This window comes from Pseudophryne corroboree, chromosome 5 (assembly GCF_028390025.1).
Source record: "Pseudophryne corroboree isolate aPseCor3 chromosome 5, aPseCor3.hap2, whole genome shotgun sequence".
NCBI classification, from domain to species: domain Eukaryota; kingdom Metazoa; phylum Chordata; class Amphibia; order Anura; family Myobatrachidae; genus Pseudophryne; species Pseudophryne corroboree.
The window spans coordinates 200,728,093-200,749,687 of record NC_086448.1 but is presented as its reverse complement, the minus strand read 5'-3'; the positions used below and the strand labels follow the sequence as shown (position 1 = coordinate 200,749,687).

At 47.7% G+C, this 21,595-nt stretch overlaps 1 long non-coding RNA gene across 1 annotated transcript in view; it reads left to right on the top strand.

The window, feature by feature from the left end:
• Nucleotides 1-21,595, top strand: part of LOC134927501 (uncharacterized) — a 149,875-nt gene that overhangs the window by 25,408 nt on the left and 102,872 nt on the right. The window lies entirely within an intron of this gene.

Here is a 21,595-nt window from a genome sequence, read left to right as displayed (position 1 = left end):
TGAATGCAATGTATTTATACAAGTGAGGTGTGTACTGTAACTAACTAGACATACTGTAAGCAAGTAAATACAAATTTGGCCTGTGGACAGAGACAAGGACAGCTAGCTGGGTGCATTTACATGGTTGGGGGGATTCTGGTAAAATCGGGTAGGCAGACAAATGTCTAGTATAGGCAGATAACCACAGAAACACAATACACAAACAAATCCTGAAAATATCAGCGTCTTTTCTTCAGCAAGTAGATCTTTCTAACTTTGGGGCTTATTTGCATTTGGATGTAAGTCATTGTTATGACACGCCTCTCAGATGCAGCAGTACACTTCCACACTGATAGGTGTTACTTTCACAATCTCCATGAAATGCTTTTTCAAAAGTAGGCAAGTATGGATATGCATTAGGATATAATTTACATGTATATGATTTTTATGCACCTTTTCTGAAACATTATGGGGTATATGCAACTGCGGACGAATTGCCGCAAATGTCGAAAAACGGGGCATTTTCGACACAAAAAAATTTCGACAATGCAATACAGTACTTTTCGACAAATAAATGGACGTTTCAGATTCGACTTTTTGAAATTCGACAGTTGTCAAATTCGAGATGTCTGCAATGGTAAAAATGCAGCTTTTCGACAAAAGTATATTCAATTGAAGAATGTCGATTCGACAACAGTGCTTTTCGACAGTAATTTCGTCAATTTCACTCCGCCTCACTTTGCTGGCGGAATCTAATAAAAAAAATTTAAAACATGTTTTTTTGTGTGTGTTTTTTAATTGCTAATAGCATATCTATTTATATTAGAAGGGATTATGTACTTGGTTTGTCTATTAGGAGACACAAGTATTATTTATATATTTTTTAAAAGAATACATATATTTTTTTTAACTGACTAAAATAATATGGAGAGATCAGAGCATGGTTTTCAGTGGGAAGGGGTGGGAATGGGTTAAAATCAATAAAAAAATGCATGGGTTCCCCACTCCTAAGCATAACCAGCCTCGGGCTCTTTGAGCCGGTCCTGGTTGTAATAATACGGGGGGGGGGGGGGGGGGAATGACAGGGGATCCCCCGTATTTTCACAACCAGCACCGGCTCTGCGTCCGGTCCTGGTGCCAAAAATACAGGGGACAAAAAGCGTAGGGGTCCCCCGTATTTTTAACACCAGCACCGGGCTTTACTAGTCAGAGAGATAATGCCACAGCCGGGGGACACTTTTATATCGGTCCCTGCGGTCGTGGCATTAAATCCCCAACTAGTCACCCCTGGCCGGGGTACCCAGGAGGAGTGGGGACCCCTTAAATCAAGGGGTCCCCCCCTCCAGCCACCCAAGGGCCAGGGGTGAAGCCCGAGGCTGTCCCCCCCATCCAAGGGCAGCGGATGGGGGGCTGATAGCCTTGTGTCAAATAAAAGAGTATTGTTTTTTGTAGCAGAACTACAAGTCCCAGCAAGCCTCCCCGCAAGCTGGTACTTGGAGAACCACAAGTACCAGCATGCGGGGGGGGGGAAACGGGCCCGCTGGTACCTGTAGTTCTACTACAAAAAAATACCCAAATAAAAACAGTACATGCACACCGTGAAAGTAAAAATAAGAATTTACGCACTGGTAATTCTATTTCTCGTAGTCCATAGTGGATGCTGGGAACTCCGTAAGGACCATGGGGAATAGACGGGCTCCGCAGGAGACTGGGCACTCTAAAGAAAAGATTAGGTACTATCTGGTGTGCACTGGCTCCTCCCTCTATGCCCCTCCTCCAGACCTCAGTTAGGGAAACTGTGCCCGGAAGAGCTGACATTACAAGGAAAGGATTTTTGGAATCCAGGGTAAGACTCATACCAGCCACACCAATCACACCGTACAACTTGTGATAACCTTACCCAGTTAACAGTACGAACAACAACTGAGCCTTACTCAACGGATGGCTCATAACAATAACCCTTATTTAAGCAATAACTATATACACGTATTGCAGAAAGTCCGCACTTGGGACGGGCGCCCAGCATCCACTACGGACTACGAGAAATAGAATTACCGGTGAGTAAATTCTGATTTTCTCTGACGTCCTAGTGGATGCTGGGAACTCCGTAAGGACCATGGGGATTATACCAAAGCTCCCAAACGGGCGGGAGAGTGCGATGACTCTGCAGCACCGAATGAGCAAACACAAGGTCCTCCTCAGCCCAGGGTATCAAACTTGTAGAACTTTGCAAAGGTGTTTGAACCCGACCAAGTAGCCGCTCGGTAAAGCTGTAAAGCCGAGACCCCTCGGGCAGCCGCCCAAGAAGAGCCCACCTTCCTTGTGGAATGGGCTTTTATTGATTTTGGATGCGGCAATCCAGCCGCAGAATGAGCCAGCTGAATCGTGCTACAGATCCAGCGAGCAATAGTTTGCTTTGAAGCAGGAGCACCCAGTTTATTGGGTGCATGCAGGATAAACAGCGAGTCAGTCTTCCTGACTCCAGCCGTTCTGGAAACATATATTTTCAAAGCCCTGACTACGTCCAGCAACTTGGAGTCCTCCAAGTCCCGAGTAACCGCAGGCACCACAATAGGTTGGTTCAAATGAAACGACGATACCACCTTTTGGGAGAAATTGGGGACGAGTCCTCAATTCTGCCCTGTCCATATGGAAGATCAGATATGGGCTTTTACATGACAAAGCCGCCAATTCCGACACACGCCTAGCCGATGCTAAGGCCAACAGCATGACCACTTTCCACGTGAGATACTTTAGTTCCACGGTCTTAAGTGGCTCAAACCAGTGGGATTTCAGGAAATCCAACACAACGTTAAGATCCCAGGGTGCCACTGGTGGCACAAAAGGGGGCTGAATATGCAGCACTCCCTTAACAAACATCTGAACCTCAGGCAGTGAGGCCAGTTCTTTTTGAAAGAAAATGGATAGGGCCGAAATCTGGACCTTTATGGACCCCAACTTTAGGCCCATAGTCACCCCTGACTGTAGGAAGTGCAGGAATCGACCCAGCTGGAATTCCTCTGTAGGGGCCGTCCTGGCCTCACACCAAGCAACATATTTTCGCCATATACGGTGATAATGCTTTGCTGTCACGTCCTTCCTAGCCTTTATCAGCGTAGGAATAACTTCATTCGGAATGCCTTTTTCCGCTAGGATCCGGCGTTCAACCGCCATGCCGTCAAACGCAGCCGCGGTAAGTCTTGGAACAGACAGGGCCCTTGTTGCAGCAGGTCCTGTCTGAGAGGCAGAGGCCATGGGTCCTCTGTGCGCATTTCTTGCAAATCCGGGTACCAAGTCCTTCTTGGCCAATCCGGAACAATGAGTATTGTTCTTATTCCTCTATTTCTTACTATTCTCAGTACCTTGGGTATGAGAGGAAGAGGAGGAAACACATATACCGACTGGTACACCCACGGTGTCACTAGGGCGTCCACAGCTATCGCCTGAGGGTCCCTTGACCTGGCGCAATATCTTTTTTAGCTTTTTGTTGAGGCGGGACGCCATCATGTCCACCTGTGGCAGTTCCCATCACTTTGCAATCTGTGTGAAGACTTCTTGATGAAGTCCCCACTCTCCCGGATGGAGGTCTTGTCTGCTGAGGAAGTCTGCTTCCCAGTTGTCCACTCCCGGAATGAACACTGCTGACAGTGCTTGCACGTGATTCTCCGCCCACCGAAGAATCTTTGTGGCTTCTGCCATTGACATCCTGCTTCTTGTGCCGCCCTGGCGGTTTACATGGGCGACCGCCGTGATGTTGTCTGACTGAATCAGCACTGGCCGGTTTCGAAGCAGGGGCTCTGCTTGACTCAGGGCGTTGTAAATGGCCCTTAGTTCCAGTATATTTATGTGTAGAGAAGTCTCCAGACTTGACCACAGCCCTTGGAAGTTTCTTCCCTGAGTGACTGCCCCCCATCCTCGGAGGCTTGCATCCGTGGTCACCAGGACCCAGTCCTGTATGCCGAACCTGCGGCCCTCGAGAAGGTGAGCACTCTGCAGCCACCACAGAAGAGACACCCTGGCCCTTGGGGACAGGGTGATCAGCCGATGCATCTGAAGATGCGATCCGGACCACTTGTCCAACAGATCCCACTGAAAGATCCTTGCATGGAACCTGCCGAAGGGAATGGCTTCGTATGAAGCCACCATCTTTCCCAGGACTCGCGTGCAGTGATGCACCGATACCTGTTTTGGTTTCAGGAGGTCCCTGACCAGAGATGCTAATACCTGGGCCTTCTCCACCGGGAGAAGCACCTTCTTCTGTTCTGTGTCCAGAATCATGCCCAGGAAAAGCAGATGCGTCGTAGGAATCAGCTGCGACTTTGGAACATTCACAATCCAGCCGTGCTGTTGCAGCACTTCCTGAGAGAGTGCTACGCTGATCAACAACTGCTCTCTGGACCTCGCCTTTATGAGGAGATCGTCCAAGTACGGGATAACTATAACTCCCTTCTTCCGAAGGAGTATCATCATTTCGGCCATTACTTTGGTAAATATACTCGGTGCCGTGGACAGGCCAAACGGCAACGTCTGGAACTGGTAATGACAGTCCTGTACCACAAACCTGAGGTACTCCTGGTGAAGTGGGTAAATGGGGACATGCAAGTAAGCATCCTTAATGTCCAGCGACACCATAAAATCCCCCTCTTCCAGGCTTGCAATAACCGCTCTGAGCGATTCCATTTTGAACTTGAATTTCTTTATATAAGTGTTCAAGGATTTTAAATTCAGAATGGGTCTCACCGAACCGTCCGGTTTCGGTACCACAAACATTGTGGAATAGTAACCCCTTCCCTTGTGAATTGCCGCCAGTACTACCTCCCTTTCCATGGGGGAAGCTGGCAAGGCTGATTTGAGGTAACGGCGGGGGAAAGTCGCTTCGAATTCCAGCTTGTATCCCTGAGATACAATTTGTACAGCCCAGAGATCCACCTGTGAGCGAACCCACTGGTTGCTGAAGTTTCTGAGACGCGCCCCCACCGCACCTGGCTCCGCCTGTGGAGCCCCAACGTCATGCGGTGGACTTAGTGGAAGCAGGGGAGGACTTTTGTTCCTGGGAACTGGCTGCATGGTGCAGCTTCTTACCTCTACCCCTGTCTCTGGCAAGAACGGATGCGCCCCTGATCCTCTTGCCTTTCTGAGAACGAAAGGACTGCATTTGATAATACGATGCTTTCTTAGGCTGTGAGGAAACCTGAGGCAAGAAAGTCGACTTTCCAGCTGTCGCTGTGGACACGAGGTCTGATAGACCGTCCCCAAACAATTCCTCACCCTTATAAGGCAAAACCTCAAAGTGTTTTTTAGAATCAGCATCTCCTGTCCATTGCCGAGTCCATAAGACCCTCCTGGCAGAAATGGACATAGCATTAATTCTAGAGCCAAGCAGGCAAATGTCCCTCTGAGCATCCCGCATATATAAGACAACGTCTTTTATATGGCCCAGGGTTAGCAAAACAGTATCCCTGTCGAGGGAATCTATGTCGTCTGACAGAGTATCTGTCCATGCTGCTACACTACACATCCAGGCTGAAGCAATAGCAGGTCTCAGTAGAGTACCAGAGTGTGTATACACTGACTTCAGGATAGCTTCCTGCTTTCTATCCGCAGGCTCCTTTAGGGCGGCCGTATGCTGAGATGGCAGGGCCACCTTTTTAGATAAGCGTGTCAGCGCCTTGTCCACCCTAGGGGATGTTTCCCAACGTAACCTGTCCGTTGGCGGGAAAGGGTACGCCATCAGTAACCTCTTAGAAATCACTAGTTTCTTATCAGGGGAACTCCACGCTTCTTCACATAATTCATTTAATTCATCAGATGGGGGAAAAGTCACTGGCTGCTTTTTCTCCCCAAACATATAAACCCTCTTGGTATTAACAGGGTTAATTACAGAAATGTGTAATACATCTTTCATTGCAATAATCATGTATCGGATGGCCTTGGTCATTTTAGACTGTAAATGTGCCTCATCATCGTCGACACTTGAGTCGGACTCCGTGTCGACATCTGTGTCAACCATCTGAGATAGAGGGCGTTTATGAGCCCCTGACGGTTTCTGAGTCGCCTGGGCAGGTGTGGGCTGAGACCCCGGCTGTCCCAAGGCTACAGCGTCATCAAACCTTTTATGTAAGGAGCTTACATTGTCGTTTAAGACCTTCCACATATCCATCCAATCAGGTGTCGGCCCCGACGGGGGCGACACCACACTTATCTGCCCTTGCTCCGCCTCCACGTAACCCTCCTCATCAAACATGTCGACACAGCCGTACCGACACACCGCACACACACAGGGAATGCTCAGACTGAGGACAGGACCCCACAAAGTCCTTTGGGGAGACAGAGAGAGAGTATGCCAGCACACACCACAGTGCTATATAACATAGGGATTTTCACTTATAATAAGTGATTACCCAATAGCTGCCTTATATGTTTTATTTGCGCCAAAATTTATGTGCCCCCCACCCTCTCTTTTTTACCCTTCTTGTACCTGGATACTGCAGGGGAGAGCCTGGGGAGCTGCTTCCAGCGGAGCTGTGAAGATAAAATGGCGCTGGTGTGCTGAGGAAGAAGGCCCCGCCCCCTCAGTGGCGGGCTTCTGTCCCGCTTTCTGTGTAAAAAAATGGCGGTTTTTTTTACATATATACAGTGCCAGACTGTATATATGTATTTTTATTGCCAAAAGGTACTTCAATTGCTGCCCAGGGCGCCCCCCCCCCCCCCCCCCCCCAGCGTCCTGCACCCTACAGTGACCGGAGTGTGTAAGTGTGCTGGGAGCAATGGCGCACAGCTGCGGTGCTGTGCGCTACCTTAAATGAAGACAGGAGTCTTCTGCCGCCGATTTCGTCGTCTTCAAGCTTCTGTTCTTCTGGCTCTGCGAGGGGGACGGCGGCGCGGCTCCGGGAACGGACGATCGAGGACAGGTGCCTGTGTTCGAACCCTCTGGAGCTAGTGGTGTCCAGTAGCCTAAGAAGCACAAGCTAGCTGCAAGCAGGTAGGTTTGCTTCTCTCCCCTTAGTCCCACGTAGCAGTGAGTCTGTTGCCAGCAGAAGCTCACTGAAAATAAAAAACCTAATAAATACTTTCTTTACTAGTAAGCTCAGGAGAGCCCACTAGGAGCACCCAGCTCTGGCCGGGCACAGATTCTAACTGAGGTCTGGAGGAGGGGCATAGAGGGAGGAGCCAGTGCACACCAGATAGTACCTAATCTTTTCTTTAGAGTACCCAGTCTCCTGCGGAGCCCGTCTATTCCCCATGGTCCTTACGGAGTTCCCAGCATCCAATAGGACGTCAGAGAAACTTTATTACATACATGCCGACACACACATACCGCTGACCGCGAGTATCCTCACCGCTGACCGCAAAGTTCCCACCATTGAAGATAATGGAGCGGCTGTGCAATGTGCCGTCTGACAGCTCAGACGCGCACAGGCAATCAGGAGAGTGCCACGACGTGGCGCTCCCTGATTGGCTGAAGGAACCCTCTGTGACAGGAGTCACGGGGGAATCCTGGCATTCGGGGAAAGGGGTCCCATGTGTAAACATGGGACCCCTTTCAGTGCGTGGTCCGGGTAAATGCGGTTTGTTTTTTTGCCAAGTACGTGGATTACAAAACAGAAGAGGACAGATCTACACTGGATTTTGGCGAGTATAATTTTATTTTCAGGTACACCGTGGATTCTACTTGGAGCAGTGGACCGAACCTCGTGTCAACATAGGTAAGTATGTGTGTGTCGGCATGTATGTAATAAAGTTTTACTTTCACGGTGTGTGTGTACTGTTTTTATTTGGGTATTATTTTTGTAGTAGAACTACAGGTACCAGCGGGCCCGTTTCCCCCCCGCATGCTGGTACTTGTGGTTCTCTAAGTACCAGCTTGCGGGGAGGCTTGCTGGGACTTGTAGTTCTGCTACAAAAAACAATACTCTTTTATTTGACACAAGGCTATCAGCTCCCCATCTGCAGCCCTTGGATGGGGGGGGACAGCCTCGGGCTTCACCCCTGGCCCTTGGGTGGCTGGAGGGGGGGACCCCTTGATTTAAAGGGTCCCCACTCCTCCAGGGTACCCCGGCCAGGGGTGACTAGTCGGGGATTTATTGCCACGGCCGCAGGGACCAGTATAAAAGTGACCCCCGGCTGTGGCATTATCTCTCCAGCTAGTGGAGCCCGGTGCTGGTGTGAAAAATACGGGGGACCCCTACGCTTTTTGTCCCCCGAATTTTTTGCACCAGGACCGGATGCAGAGCCCGGTGCTGGTTGTAAAAATACGGGGGATCCCCTGTCAATTTTCCCCCCGTATTTTTACAACCAGGACTGGCTCAAAGAGCCCGAGGCTGGTTATGCTTAGGAGGGGGGACCCCGCGCATTTTTTTTCGAGGATTTTTAAACACTTTTGTGCCGTCCAAAAAGTTGAATCCAGGACGCACATATCAGTCAATTGGTCCGTTTTTCGACAGCGGGACTGTCGAATCCGTTTTTTATTGAATATGTCGAATTCGGGTTCCGGCGGCAGGGTGTCTGACTGTCGAATTGTGTCGAATTAAAAAACAGTCGAATTCCAGCCGGAATTCGACCGCAATTGCATATACCCCTATAGCTCTGCTAATTATAATATTATTGCATACAGGTATTTTTCGGCAGGACAACATAATAAAGCATACTGGGGGTCATCCAGATGTAGTTGGAGTTGCTATCACTGCTACTTCCTTGGATGCAACAGTGATGGCAAAGTATGCAGTGCCAAATTAAGGTCCACATGGGCCTGGAGCTGAAATGGCTGAAAGGCCTATTATGTGCCCCCATAGGGGTGTGACCAGTGCTGTGGTGGCGTGACTAGTGATGTGGAGAGATTTATTTAAATTAGCCTGGAAAAATCCAGATAAAAAATATCAGGTGTCCAAAAGGTTTTTAAATACCTTCCCATTTGCCCCTGAAGGCAGAAAATTCTGGGAAGAATATTCAGCAGTAGACGTCTCAGTCTCTCGCCTTTCTAAAAAAGCGGTGCTTCCTGCTCCAGGCTCTTTTACGGTAAAGGACCCGGGGGATGGGAAAATTGAGGCCACTCTGAAACATATCTACACTGCTGCAGGTGTAGCTCAAAGACCGATCATTGCTGGTTGCTGGATGACACATGCCATTCATACATGTGCTACTCAGATTCAGGAGGGTCTTTCAGGTGATATGACCTTGGTTACTACTGTAACTTTCCTGAAACACATTCAGGACAGAGCAAGAGTCCACTGTTACTCCCTTAAAGAGATTGGCAATATAAATGCTAGAACCACTGCTATGGCTGTGTCTGCACGCAGAGCCATATGGTTGCGTCAGCCGATGGCAGACGCTGACTCCAAACGTAATGTGGAATCTCTTCTGTCGAAGTCGAAAATATTATACCCACATGCATCACGTGCAAACACCACACAGAGTGGCCTCCGTGTGTGTGCTTGTTCTGCCGTGCGTTCGCATGCCCGCACTTTACGTATATTGGCTCACGAAGCCCTGCGTATTAACGCGTGGTATGAGTAAAATACGGTAGCATACGCATTCACACGGAAAAGCCACAAAGACATATCTGATATTTAATCCACATAGTGCATAATTTACACATTGCCTACATGCATCACACCAGCAAGTTACATTTGCTTCAGAGGTATAACAACAGAGGGATTCAACTTTACAGGATATGAGGGGACAGAATTAGGTTAGGAGGTAGTGTTTGGTATCCAGCTGTACCGTATTTCAAGGGCAATATTCCGATGGCAGTTTGCAGAATGAAGCACGCTCCTGCGCATAGATATCCACAGGAATACAATATTAATATTACACTGTATTTACTGTACTCTTGATATTCGGCGGGAACCCAGTGGAGGACATCTGCAAGTACACCTGGACCAGGCATCGCCCACCTATTCAAACCGACCTATGACCCCTCATGTATTGTAAATGACCAGCCCTTTAACCTATGGATGAAGAGATTATAGTTTCCTTTGTTTCATGCTTTGGACTATTGTATAAAAGCCAAGCCTCCTGGCCGGTCTCAGTCTATTCTCTGAAGGTCATCTTTCCAGATTGACTGAGAACCGGATCCGGGTGGCGCAGGCGAACAAACGTATGTATCCATTGGTTGTAGCTTTACTTTTGTGTTATTGTATTTTCTGTTGTACCCCCTTTTAAGTAAATATTCATTGCTGCGTTGGACCACAACACAGGGCCGTAACTAGGTGTGTGCCGATGGTGCCTTGCCCACAGCGCAAATGCACTGCAGGCGCACCATCTTGCAACACACCCGCACGGCCGCTATCTCCATTCTGCACAGCCCACAGCCAGACTCACTGCTGCTGCTGCTGGCGCCGCCTGTGTCCCGTGAGCAGCGCCGCCTGTGTCCACTACAGCGTGCGGCGCTGCGTGTGTCCCTACTCCTGCTGGCAGCGCCGCTTGTGTTCCGCTGGTGGCGGCGCCGCCTGTGTCCCGCTGGCAGCCGGCGCTGCCTGTGTTCCTACTCCCGCTGGCGGCGGCAGAGTCTGTGTCCCCTCATCCACCGCCGCTGCTGCTGCTGATTGGTCTGCCTGCAGGGGACTGTGAAGCTGCTGCTGCTGTACCTGGCGGTGGGTCAGTCTGCAGGAAGATGGAGTGGCTGTGCGTTCATGGAGGAGCAGGACACTACCAAGAGGACTCGGGAGCTGGCGGCAGCACTGAGAAAACTGCCTGTCAGGCTCTGCCTAAGCGCTGCACTGAATGGTAAGTATCTCTCTCTCTTCTCTCTCTCTCTCTCTCTCTCTCTTCTCTCTCTCTCTCTCTCTATCTATCTATTCTATCTGCCACAATGTGTAAAAATGGGGACCCTGTCTGCCACAATGTGTAAAAAGGGGTCGCTGTCTGCCATACTGTGTAAAAAGGGGTCGCTGTCTGCCATACTGTGTAAAAAGGGGTCGCTGTCTGCCGTACTGTGTAAAAAGGGGTCGCTGTCTGCCGTACTGTGTAAAAAGGGGTCGCTGTCTGCCGTACTGTGTAAAAAGGGGTCGCTGTCTGCCGTACTGTGTAAAAAGGGGTCGCTGTCTGCCGTACTGTGTAAAAAGGGGTCACTGTCTGCCGTACTGTGTAAAAAGGGGTCGCTGTCTGCCGTACTGTGTAAAAAGGGGTCGCTGTCTGCCATACTGTGTAAAAAGGGGTCGCTGTCTGCCATACTGTGTAAAAAGGGGTCGCTGTCTGCCGTACTGTGTAAAAAGGGGTCGCGGTCTGCCGTACTGTGTAAAAAGGGGTTGCTGTCTGCCGTAATGTATAAAAGGGGCTCTGCAGCGTAATTTGAATAATGGAGACTACTGTGCACCGTAGTATGAATTGGTATTATTTTGTGGCCACGCCCCTTCCCATGAAGCCACGCCCCTATATATTTTTTGCGCGCCTGCCTTACATGGGGGGGCGCTAATGCCGTTTCTTGCACACAGCGCTAAAATGCCTAGTTACGGCACTGCCACAACATTACATATGCAACTGGTGTCGCATTCCTTTCCTGTTAGGGGCTATAAAGTGTATTCCGCCGCACGTGCAGTAGCGGATCTTGCCACGGGCAAGCAGTACTTTTGCCCGGAGGGCGCCGCACCATGGCAAGATCCGCCACTGTGCCCCCCGCTGTGCCCGCCGCTGATCCCCCGCTTTGAAGGGAACCAGACTCATAGCGTCTAGTTTCCCTTCATGGAGAGGACCTGTGCTGTGCGGTGCCCGATGACATCATCGCGCACCGTACTGCATAGTGGCACAGACACTAGGGGTCATAATTGACCTCTAGTGTCTATGCTGTGCTATGGGAGAGACGTAATGACGTCTCTCCCATAGATCCGAGGACTGGAGAAGAGCTGCGCCGGCGGAGGAGGAGGTCTGGAATCAGGAGCGAGGACTGTAAGTATACATTTATTTTAATTTTATTTTTCTTCCAGCTGCGCTACAGGGGCACAAATGGGGGCGTAACTGACCACGCCCCCATATGAAGCCAGACCCCTATTTTTTGCCCGGGGCGCCACAAGGGCAAGAACCGGCCCTGCGCACGTGTAGCTACTCTGTGCTTACAGCGTGACGCTGTGCTTACGCAACGTGTACGCACTTCATAGGGGTTTCACACACACACGCTTAGCGGTCGCAGCGGCCTGAATATTTGTGTATTTAAGGTATTGCTTTTTCTTCCTCTAAGTTAAATCGAACTTAACAATTGGGGGGTCTCTCCGGTTCACCACATACTTACAGACTTGCAGGCCATAACAGACTTTGGTCTACCAACAAAGGGTGGAGATGCGTCTTAAGTAATCTTGCATTGTGTTTGAAACTATCGTGTGTTGTTAGGCCACGTCTGTTCTTTATAGTCTTGGGTGATGGTGTAACCCGAGGGACAAACAGGGAAAAAGCCGTATATTATCTGTGTGTAATTTTTGGCGCGAAAAGGGTACACAAAGCGTACCGATACTTTGCATACATTCGCACATATTGTTGCCATAGGTTATTGCAGTCATTATAGATCTGTGTGAAATCGGATACATTATTTGCTATATATAATATATATATATATATATATTAGAAATAGTGTGTTAAGGGAGTAATTATAAAAACACGAAACGCAGCTCTGGCCTAAACATTTAGATATACATTCAAAAGAGGATTGCCTGTGTGGGTGACTTCCGGCGAGTGTACGAAACAATTGTGTGTTGTGTTAGTGAGCAATAGTATTTGTTTTGTTGCTCACATTTATCGAGATAGTGTGGTTTATTGAGTTGCGAACACAACATTTGTACACGTGGTATGGTACGCGAGGACAGCGTACAGGAGCACGCACATGGCGCAGGGACACGCACGTGGTGTAGGGACATGCACGGTCGCGTGTTTATGCAAGGTTGCGTAGAGTTGCGAGCGCAAGTTATAACCGCACAATGGCCCTCATTTCGAGTTGATTGCTCGCTAGTTGCTTTTAACAGCAGTGCAAACGCTAAGCCGCCGCCCTCTGGGAGTGTATCTTAGCTTAGCAGAAGTGCGAACGAAAGATTAGCAGAACTGCACAGGAAAAATTTCATGCCGTTTCTGAGTAGCTCCAGACCTACTCCCATCTTGTGATGACTGCAGTCTGTTTAGTTCCTGGTTTGACGTCACAAACACGCCCTGCGTTCGGCTAGCCACTCCCCCGTTTCTCCAGCGTTTTTGCCTGGCACGCCTGCGTTTTTTAGCACACTCCCTGAAAACGCCGAGTTGCTGCCCAGATACACCCACTTCCTGTCAATCATACTACGAACACTCGAGCGACTGAAAAACGTCGCTCGAGGTTGTGTAAAACTACAAAGTTTTGTGTGAAAGTACTTAGCGCATGCGCGCTGCGTACCACGCGCATGCGCAGAATTGCCACTTTTTTACTTGATCGCTGCGCTGCGAAAAATGGCAGGGAGCGATCAACTCGGAATGAGGGCCAATAGCAGTTCAATTTAAGGTGGGATAGAACACATTTATACTATAGCACATAACTATCCGATTTTAAAAAGCAGATAATTATAATATTTTGTTTAAACTGTACTACCTCTCGGATAGGCTATCAATCAAAGGAAGTGATATTTTTTTTCTGTACAGAAAAACACTGTGTATCTGAGTGAGTGAAAGTAGGAGTGAACGTATTGAACCCCGGAAGTCGGGATCCCGTGGAGACACTGAGTTAGCAGAGGCTCAGTGGCGTTAGGACTAGCTACCTTACGTTAATAGAGAAATACGCAAGTAGTGAGGAAACTTGCACAGGAGCGTGATAGAGTATAGATTGTGAAGAAATTGAAGTTTAAGGTTTTTGTGTTACGCTTCGGCTGTGGAGCACAGCTTGTGAAGTCGACTCCAGTGATCGTAGGGCGGATATATAACAAGTATCTATACGCTGTGCGATTGGACCGCGCGTTTGTGTGTGCGATACGTGGCGCAAAGTGATACCATTTGCGTTCTTTTGCGTAAATTGCGTCATCATACGCGTCGCGTAAAGCATACGAAAACGTGATTTGTGTATAGCAGAAGGAAGTTTTTGCTGTTTCTCTCTCAGGAAATCTTCCTAGGTAAGACATTCACTAGAAAGAGTGATTGATAAGGTATTTCTCATCCTACACAAAATCCAGTGAATAGAAACCAGAAGCTGATAGGATCCTCACTGGATAGGTGGTGGTCACTATTTGAGTGAGTCGTGGTACGGCCAGCGGAGGCAGGAGCGAGTGAAAACGCTATGTTGACTTTCACCGTCTGCTCGTATTGTGCATTTGGGGATTGTGTTTAAAAAGTCTGCAATGGGAGCCAAGTGCACAAGCGGGAGGCATTCGGCAGCCAGGGTTCAGGCTGGAGAGCTGTGGCCCAGGGGGTCAGCTCGGTTGATAATGTGTGGGAAGTATGGTCCACACGCGGAGGCTTTTTGTGACGAATGGGTATGTATGACTGCTGATGACAGGGCATCATACTCTAGGATGGGTAGTTTTGAACCGGAGGTACTACAGAGCGTAAGGATTAGGATATGTCTGATCAAATCTAGGAAATAAAGGATCAGACATACCGACTGTTTAAAGCTGTGGCAACAAGAGGGAGATGTGCAAAGGGAGCTGGCTCGCACAGCAAGTTCCAAACCTGACAGGAAGGTGATTGCGAGCGCACCACTACCGCCATATGTCGATGGAAAGAAACCGGCTACAACCAATGGTACATCGGGAAATGATAGCAAAATGCATAATCAGTGTGTTAACCCTAATCCCTGCAAGTTGTATCCCGTTTTGAATTCTCCCCAAGGTTGTGAGGAAGACGACGAACCTAGCACGATATCAGCACTCTCTCTAGCAGCTACCATACAGGACACTCAGGTGGGCACGGCCCAACCGGTGAGAACAGTGGCGATGCCCCCCAGTGGAGGGGCGAGTGAGGTCGTGTCCACCGGTAAGTATGGAACCATCCATTATGCAGAGACAATAGCTCCCCATATTATAGAGACAAACAGAAATTAAGTGGTTGAGTTAAACCCAGTCAGGGTGATTGCAGTCCCCAATAAGAAGACTGATAATCAGGGAGTAACCCCTATCAGGAACATTGCAATGCATTGTCCTTGGTCCTGATCAGAACTGAGATCAATTATGTCAGAATTCCCCGATCCCAGAAAAGATCTAGTCGGATGCCAGAAATTTATTAAAGAATTGGGTAATGCCCATGAGCCCACGAACAAAGATTGGCGGACAGTGCTAAGAGCGAGTCTACCCTCAAATATTGACATCCCAAAATTCATAACTGATTGTAAACTAGATGTAGAAGTGCCTTCTCACTGATGAGTACAGCCAGGAGAATGTAAGGCAAATTAACATACAATTAGGATTGTATTTCCCTACTGTTGTTAAGTGGAACAAAATTTTCTCCATAACACAGAAGGAAAGTGAAATGGCATCCGAATATTTCCATAGAGCACTACAGGAAATAGCTAGATACACTGGGATAGAGGATATAAAGGAAAATGCCAACCACAGGGAGGTAGCTATCTCTGTACTAATGGATAGACTGAAGGAGGCATGGAGGACCAGAGTGCAAACCTCTCTGCCAAATCGACCATGATCGAAACATCAGTAAACACAGGGAGTCGCAAGGGGATAGGTTGATGATGGTAAGTATACAGGCTCTTGCAGGGATGACCAACAAACCTAAACCCCAGACCCCTGATGGTAAGAAACGGTCAATAACATGTTTTCTTTGCAGGAAAGTAGGGCATTTTGCCAGGGATTGTAGAAGTGACGGGACACATAACATATATAGACCCCCTAGACCTGAATACGAACCACGTTACCAGACACATAGCCGGGATCAGGGAACACACAGGAGGGATTATGAGCCGCATAGAGGGGAAACAAGGAGGTACCCACTGAGGAGGGACTGGCAGACCCCCCAAAAACCTGCAGTTATCCCCCGCACATATTGTAGCTGCCAATACCCTGCGGGAGGGTCCCACTACATAATAGAGGTCAGGTCATACCTGTAGTCTGCAGCCGGTGAAATTGATTGCTGGCAGGTTCGGAAGTGAACCTGAGGTCATGATCGATGTAGCTGGCATACCACTACCTTTTCTTATTGATACAGGGGCGGCCAGATCAGTACTAAATTCAACCACAGGTGTAACAACCACGGGTAAAATGATTTCGGCAATGGGAGTAACGGGAAAGGCGCAGCAGTACCCTTTGAGTAAACCTGCAGAGATTACGATAGGTGCATTGCATACCAAACACTCTTTCCTATTGGCTGCATCGGCTCCGACTAATCTGTTTGGCAGAGATTTTTTGTGTAAAATGCGGTGTGTCATATACTGTACCACTGAGGGTGTGTTCTTAGATATCCCTGAGAACCATGCACAGGAGGTACAAGATATATTAGACACCCCTCAAAGGCTAATGTTACACTCCACCGTTATAGACACGTGTCCATCGCAGGTAGAGGAAATTATATCGCAAATACCGGGTTCCCTTTGGACCAAAGATGGACAAGACACTGGATTGATGGCGAATGTAGCTCCAGTAGTAGTACAAATAAAAGGTGGTAGGATAGCACCAAAAATCCCCCAATACCCTCTGAAACCAGAGGTGGAATTAGGAGTATACCCTGTCCTAGAACGGCTGCTACAGCAGGGCATCCTAGTCAGGACATCCAGCACAGTTCTGGAGATATACTTTTCAAGTTACATTTTGGTAGAGGTACCGGTGTCAGAGAATAGCTTACCACCCTGGCACACCTACGGAAGAGTGTGCCAGGGTGCCCAGGAAGAAGAGAAAATAAATATAATACATAAAATCTCTTAATACAACTGCAATGATCCATCTGTTGAGTAATTTTCACTTTCTCACATTCTCCAATACAAATGTTTACATACAATACTGTGCAAAAGTTTTAGGCAGGTGTGGAAAAATGCTGCAAAGTAAGAACGCTTTCAAAAACAGAAGTGTTAATAGTGTATTTTTTTCGCAATTAACATAAGGCAAAGTGAATGGACAGAAGAGAAATCTAAATCAAATCAATATTTGGTGTGATCACCCTTTACCTTCAAAACAGCATCAATTCTTCTAGGTACACTTGCACACAGTTTTTGAAGGAACTCAACAGAGAGGTTGTTCCAAACATCTTGGAGAACCAAGCACAGATCTTCTGTGGATGTACGCTTTCTCAAATCCATCTGTCCCTTCATGTAATCCCAGACATACTCAATGATGTTGAGATCAGGGCTCTGTAGGGGCCATATCATCAATTTTAGGACTCCTTGTTCTTCGTTATGCTGTATGTTTGGCTGTATGTTTGGAGTCATTGTCCTGCTGCAAAATAAATTTGGAGCCAGTCAGACATCTCCCTAATGGTACTGCATAATGGATAATTACTTGCCGTACATACAGTAAATAATAAGATAGCACAGAGTAAACAGAGCATAACAGTAGACACGTAACAACACCACAATTTTTAGCAGCAGTGCTAGTTACCCAGGCACAGGCTGCTGGAGGGGTCCAGAACAGCAGCCCTCCTCCCCCACCCACCTGGAGTATACCTGTGGCTGACGCAATCTTCCTGGTGATATATTCAGGAAGCTGGCGCCGCGCATTGAAAGAAAAGACTCTGACACTGTGACACTCTCTAATGGCCAGCGTCATCTTCCCAAATATCACTTAGAAGATGGCACTGGCCGGGGAGCAGGAACTTGCTTCCTGATCAAGTAAGGTAGGAAGTGGGTGCCCTCCCCCGCACCCCACTCTGCTTACTGTGTGAAAATGTGAAAATGCTCTGCAATTATTTAATTTTTGACATCATGTAATATTATCGGGCATCGTCACGCCCACTTTTAAGCCACACCCCCGTTATTGGGGTTTGGCGCTGCTCTATATTGTCAAAGTCGAAAAATATTGTAATACATATCCATTGTACTAACCCCTCATGCACATGCACGCTGCTCGTGCACCCGGTCCCCCGTGCGTACACATATCCGCAAGTTGCGTAAGAGACGCTCCGGCGACTCGTGCGCATGATATGTGTATTTACGGCGGAGTTTGTGAGCGTGTAGCGTGCGACTCGAACATAGCATATTTAACCCAAATAGTGCATTTTGTAGATATAGTTCCCTTAGATCATGTCAGCGAGTAATGTTAGTTTAAACAGTTCCTGGACAGAGAGATTCGTCTTTGCATGATAGGAAGGGTCAGATAAAGGTTGGTAGGTGATGTCTAGTATCCAGCTGTAGGGTATTTTAAGGGTAACATTCCGGTGTTAGTTAGGAAAAGATTGCTTGCTCCTGCGTATAGTTATGTACAGAAGTAGATTATGAACATTAACTGTATTTGCTGTAAATTACACATGCGGCGGGAATCCAGAGGATACCTCCCACCGGAGCAGTTGGGAAAGGACATCGCCTACCTGTTCAAATCCACCTATGACCTTTGCTGTAATGTAGAGACACATCCCTGTGTCCAATGAACAATGAGATTACAGTGACCATTGTATTGTGACTCTGAAGGCTTTCTCCCTGATAGCTGAGGACTGGTCCAGGACGCGCTTGCGAACGATTCCCCACGTATGTATATTCTCTGTAGCCATTATTCTCACTTATTCTGTTTAGATTTCCTTGTTAGCCTGTAGTGTATAACTTGTATCTGTTTACCCCTTTTCTCTGAATAATCCACTGCGGTGTTAGAGCCCAGTGGTTTACCACAAACCGGTGTTGTGTTTTCACTTTCCTGCAAAGGGCTTTCTTAGATTCTTAATCGCTATATGGTGTATAAGCATTGTTAAGGTTTTAAGGTATCACATCGTTGCAGTACTAGGCTGCTAAGGTTTAAAGTATAAGCACATTTTTACACTGTTTCATTATTTAAGGTTTACTGTATATCACTCTGTGTGCGTCCGCGCCGCGTGTATGTTGTACCCACGGCACGGTGTCTGATACGCTAAGAGCGTATCAATACGGTACTCAGTACGCCAATAGCGTGCTTAGTACGAAGCGTAAATCCGTGTGCGTACGTGCCGCTCGTGCGTCGCGCCCACGGCACAGCGTCTGATACGCTAAGTGCGTATCCATACGGTACTCAGTACGCAAATAGCATACTTAGTACGTAGTGTGTGTAATAAGTCTAGCGGCCATAGCGGCTCCACGGTAATAGCGAGTCTAGCGGTATAGCTTTATGTTTTAGGATAACATTTGACATTAGCAATTGGGGGCATCGTCCGGTCCTCCTCATATCCGCAGCCTAGCAGGACAAGGCAGACTTTATCTATCAGCAAAGGGCGGGAAGGTATCCCCTGTTAGCCTTCTATTGGTCAGGTGGATACACTGGTGCTGATTAGATAAGCGTCTGCTCCGCATGGTTTGTAGGGATGCTGGTGGGATCCGAAAGGTAAGAACGTAAAGCTATTGTTTGTTTAAATCTGTTAAATTTCTATTTAGTGCCAACTGCGCACGCAACACACGTAACACACGCACACACCTGTATTTTATTTGTGTATTTTGCATATCTACTCGCTTGTTGCCATTAGCATTGATTATTAGACTCGTGCTGAAAAAAAAAATTGTTGCTATTTAGTTAAAAATATAGAGTAATATTTAAGGGAGTACGTGTAAAACACACATGCAGCCTGACCTAGTTATAAAGGTTTATACAGGAGATACTGTGTGGTGTTGGTAAGCGATTATAGTTAAATATTGTTTATATTTATAGAAGTGTGGTATTTGTATTACTGCGGACGTATACGGCTATTGTACACGTGTTTCGGAAAAACGTTCGAGACTGAGTACGCAACGTAAAGGCCTACACACGTGGCGTATTTTACGCAACGTGCGTACAGATACGCCCACTTAATACAAATCACACGATAGCATTGTTTTAGTTTAGGCGATACGGTAGCCACGCGATAATAGCACAAATTTGTTCAGTTTCCAATATTTAGTTTAAAAGAACCTTCTCTTGTTGTGTCACCTCTGGGACTAGGCTGTTTCACCTGAATGAAAGTTAATTTTCTGTACAGAAAAATCAAAGTGTATATGAGTGAACGAGCGTGAGTGTGCAAATAAAGGTTTTGTGAACCCAGAATTCGGGATCCCGTAGGAGACCACATCAGGTGAGTGGACACTTGGTGGCGTGGGAGTGGCTTTCTCACGTTAACATTGTATAAGGTATAAAGGAGCAATTAGTATAACAGCAGACCAAGAGGTCAGCGAAGTCAGAAATCCGCTGACTAAGTCAAGCGAAGCTCTGAAAACCGTGGCCTGGGAAAGGTCAGCGGTGAGAGCGCAGCCCCGGGGGTTTGAGTAGTACCCATATAGGCCCGTTCAGATACGCTCCGGCTGAGGTTTCGCAGCCTAAACAATCGATTCCGTTGGTCGTCCGGCGGATAAGTAATAGTTACTTATACGCAGTGCGACTGTACTGCACGTTAGTGTGTTCAATAGTTAGTTCAACTTGATACCCATTACGTCATTTGCGTAAAATCGCGGGATCATAGACGCTAATTGTACATACAGACGTGATTTGTGTAACAGGTTTTTTTTATTTTAAGGGAGTTTCGCTGTTCACTCAGGAAATCTCCAACAACTGATATTTACTGGGAGGGGTAAGACACTCCCACACGCTCTCAGTAAATAGAGGTTACGCAGGGCCCTAGGTTGGGTACGACCAGCATTGAGCACAGTATGTGGGTCTACTGGCCAACGTGGGCGTGAGTGGGTGAGAGCGCTCGGAGAACTTTCACCGTCGCCTTAACCTCTGAGTAATTTGGTTTTTGTAGGAATTAGCTGAGAAGGCAATACCTGCAAAGAATGGGGGCCAGTTGCTCAAGTAAGGGACGATCAACCAGGGTTCAGGTTGATAATCGGCGTTCCAAAGGGTCGGCGAGGTACATAATGTGTGAGAAATATGGATCACACGCAGAGGTCTTATGCAATGAATGGGAACGTATGACTGTGGAAGATAGGGAACCGTTCCCTAGGGTAGGCAGTTTTAGTCCTGAGGTGTTGCAAAATTTAAGGAGAAGGATATGTCTGATAAAATCCAGGAAACAAAGGATTAGACATTATGATTGTTTACAGTTATGGCAACAGGAGGGTGAGATACAACGGGGATTAGCTCAAGCAGCTGGTTCCAACCCTAGCAGGAAACTGATAGCAACTGCACCACCACCACCGTACATTACAGGGGAGAAAATGGCTACAGAGAATGGCATACTGATATAAGATAAGAGTGCACTTAATAAATGTATTAATGACGATAAGAGTAAAGTAGATAAATGTATTAATGCTAATGCTAACCCGTGCAAGTTGTATCCCATCTTAAACTTCCCTCAGGACTGCGACCAAGAAGATGAGCCCAGCACGATATCGGCACTCTCTCTAGCAGCCACCATACAAGATACTCAAGTGGGCACGGCCCAACCAGTAAGAGCAGTAGCGAAGGCCCCTAGTGGAGGGACAGGTGAGGTCGTGTCCACAGGTAAGTACGGTACTGTACATTATGCAGAAACAATTGCACCTCACATTGTAGAAGCAACCCAGAATGATGTAATTGAACTGAATCCTGTCAGGGTGATCGCAGTCCCCAATGGGAAAACTGACGCTCTGGGAATCACTCCCGTCAGGAACATT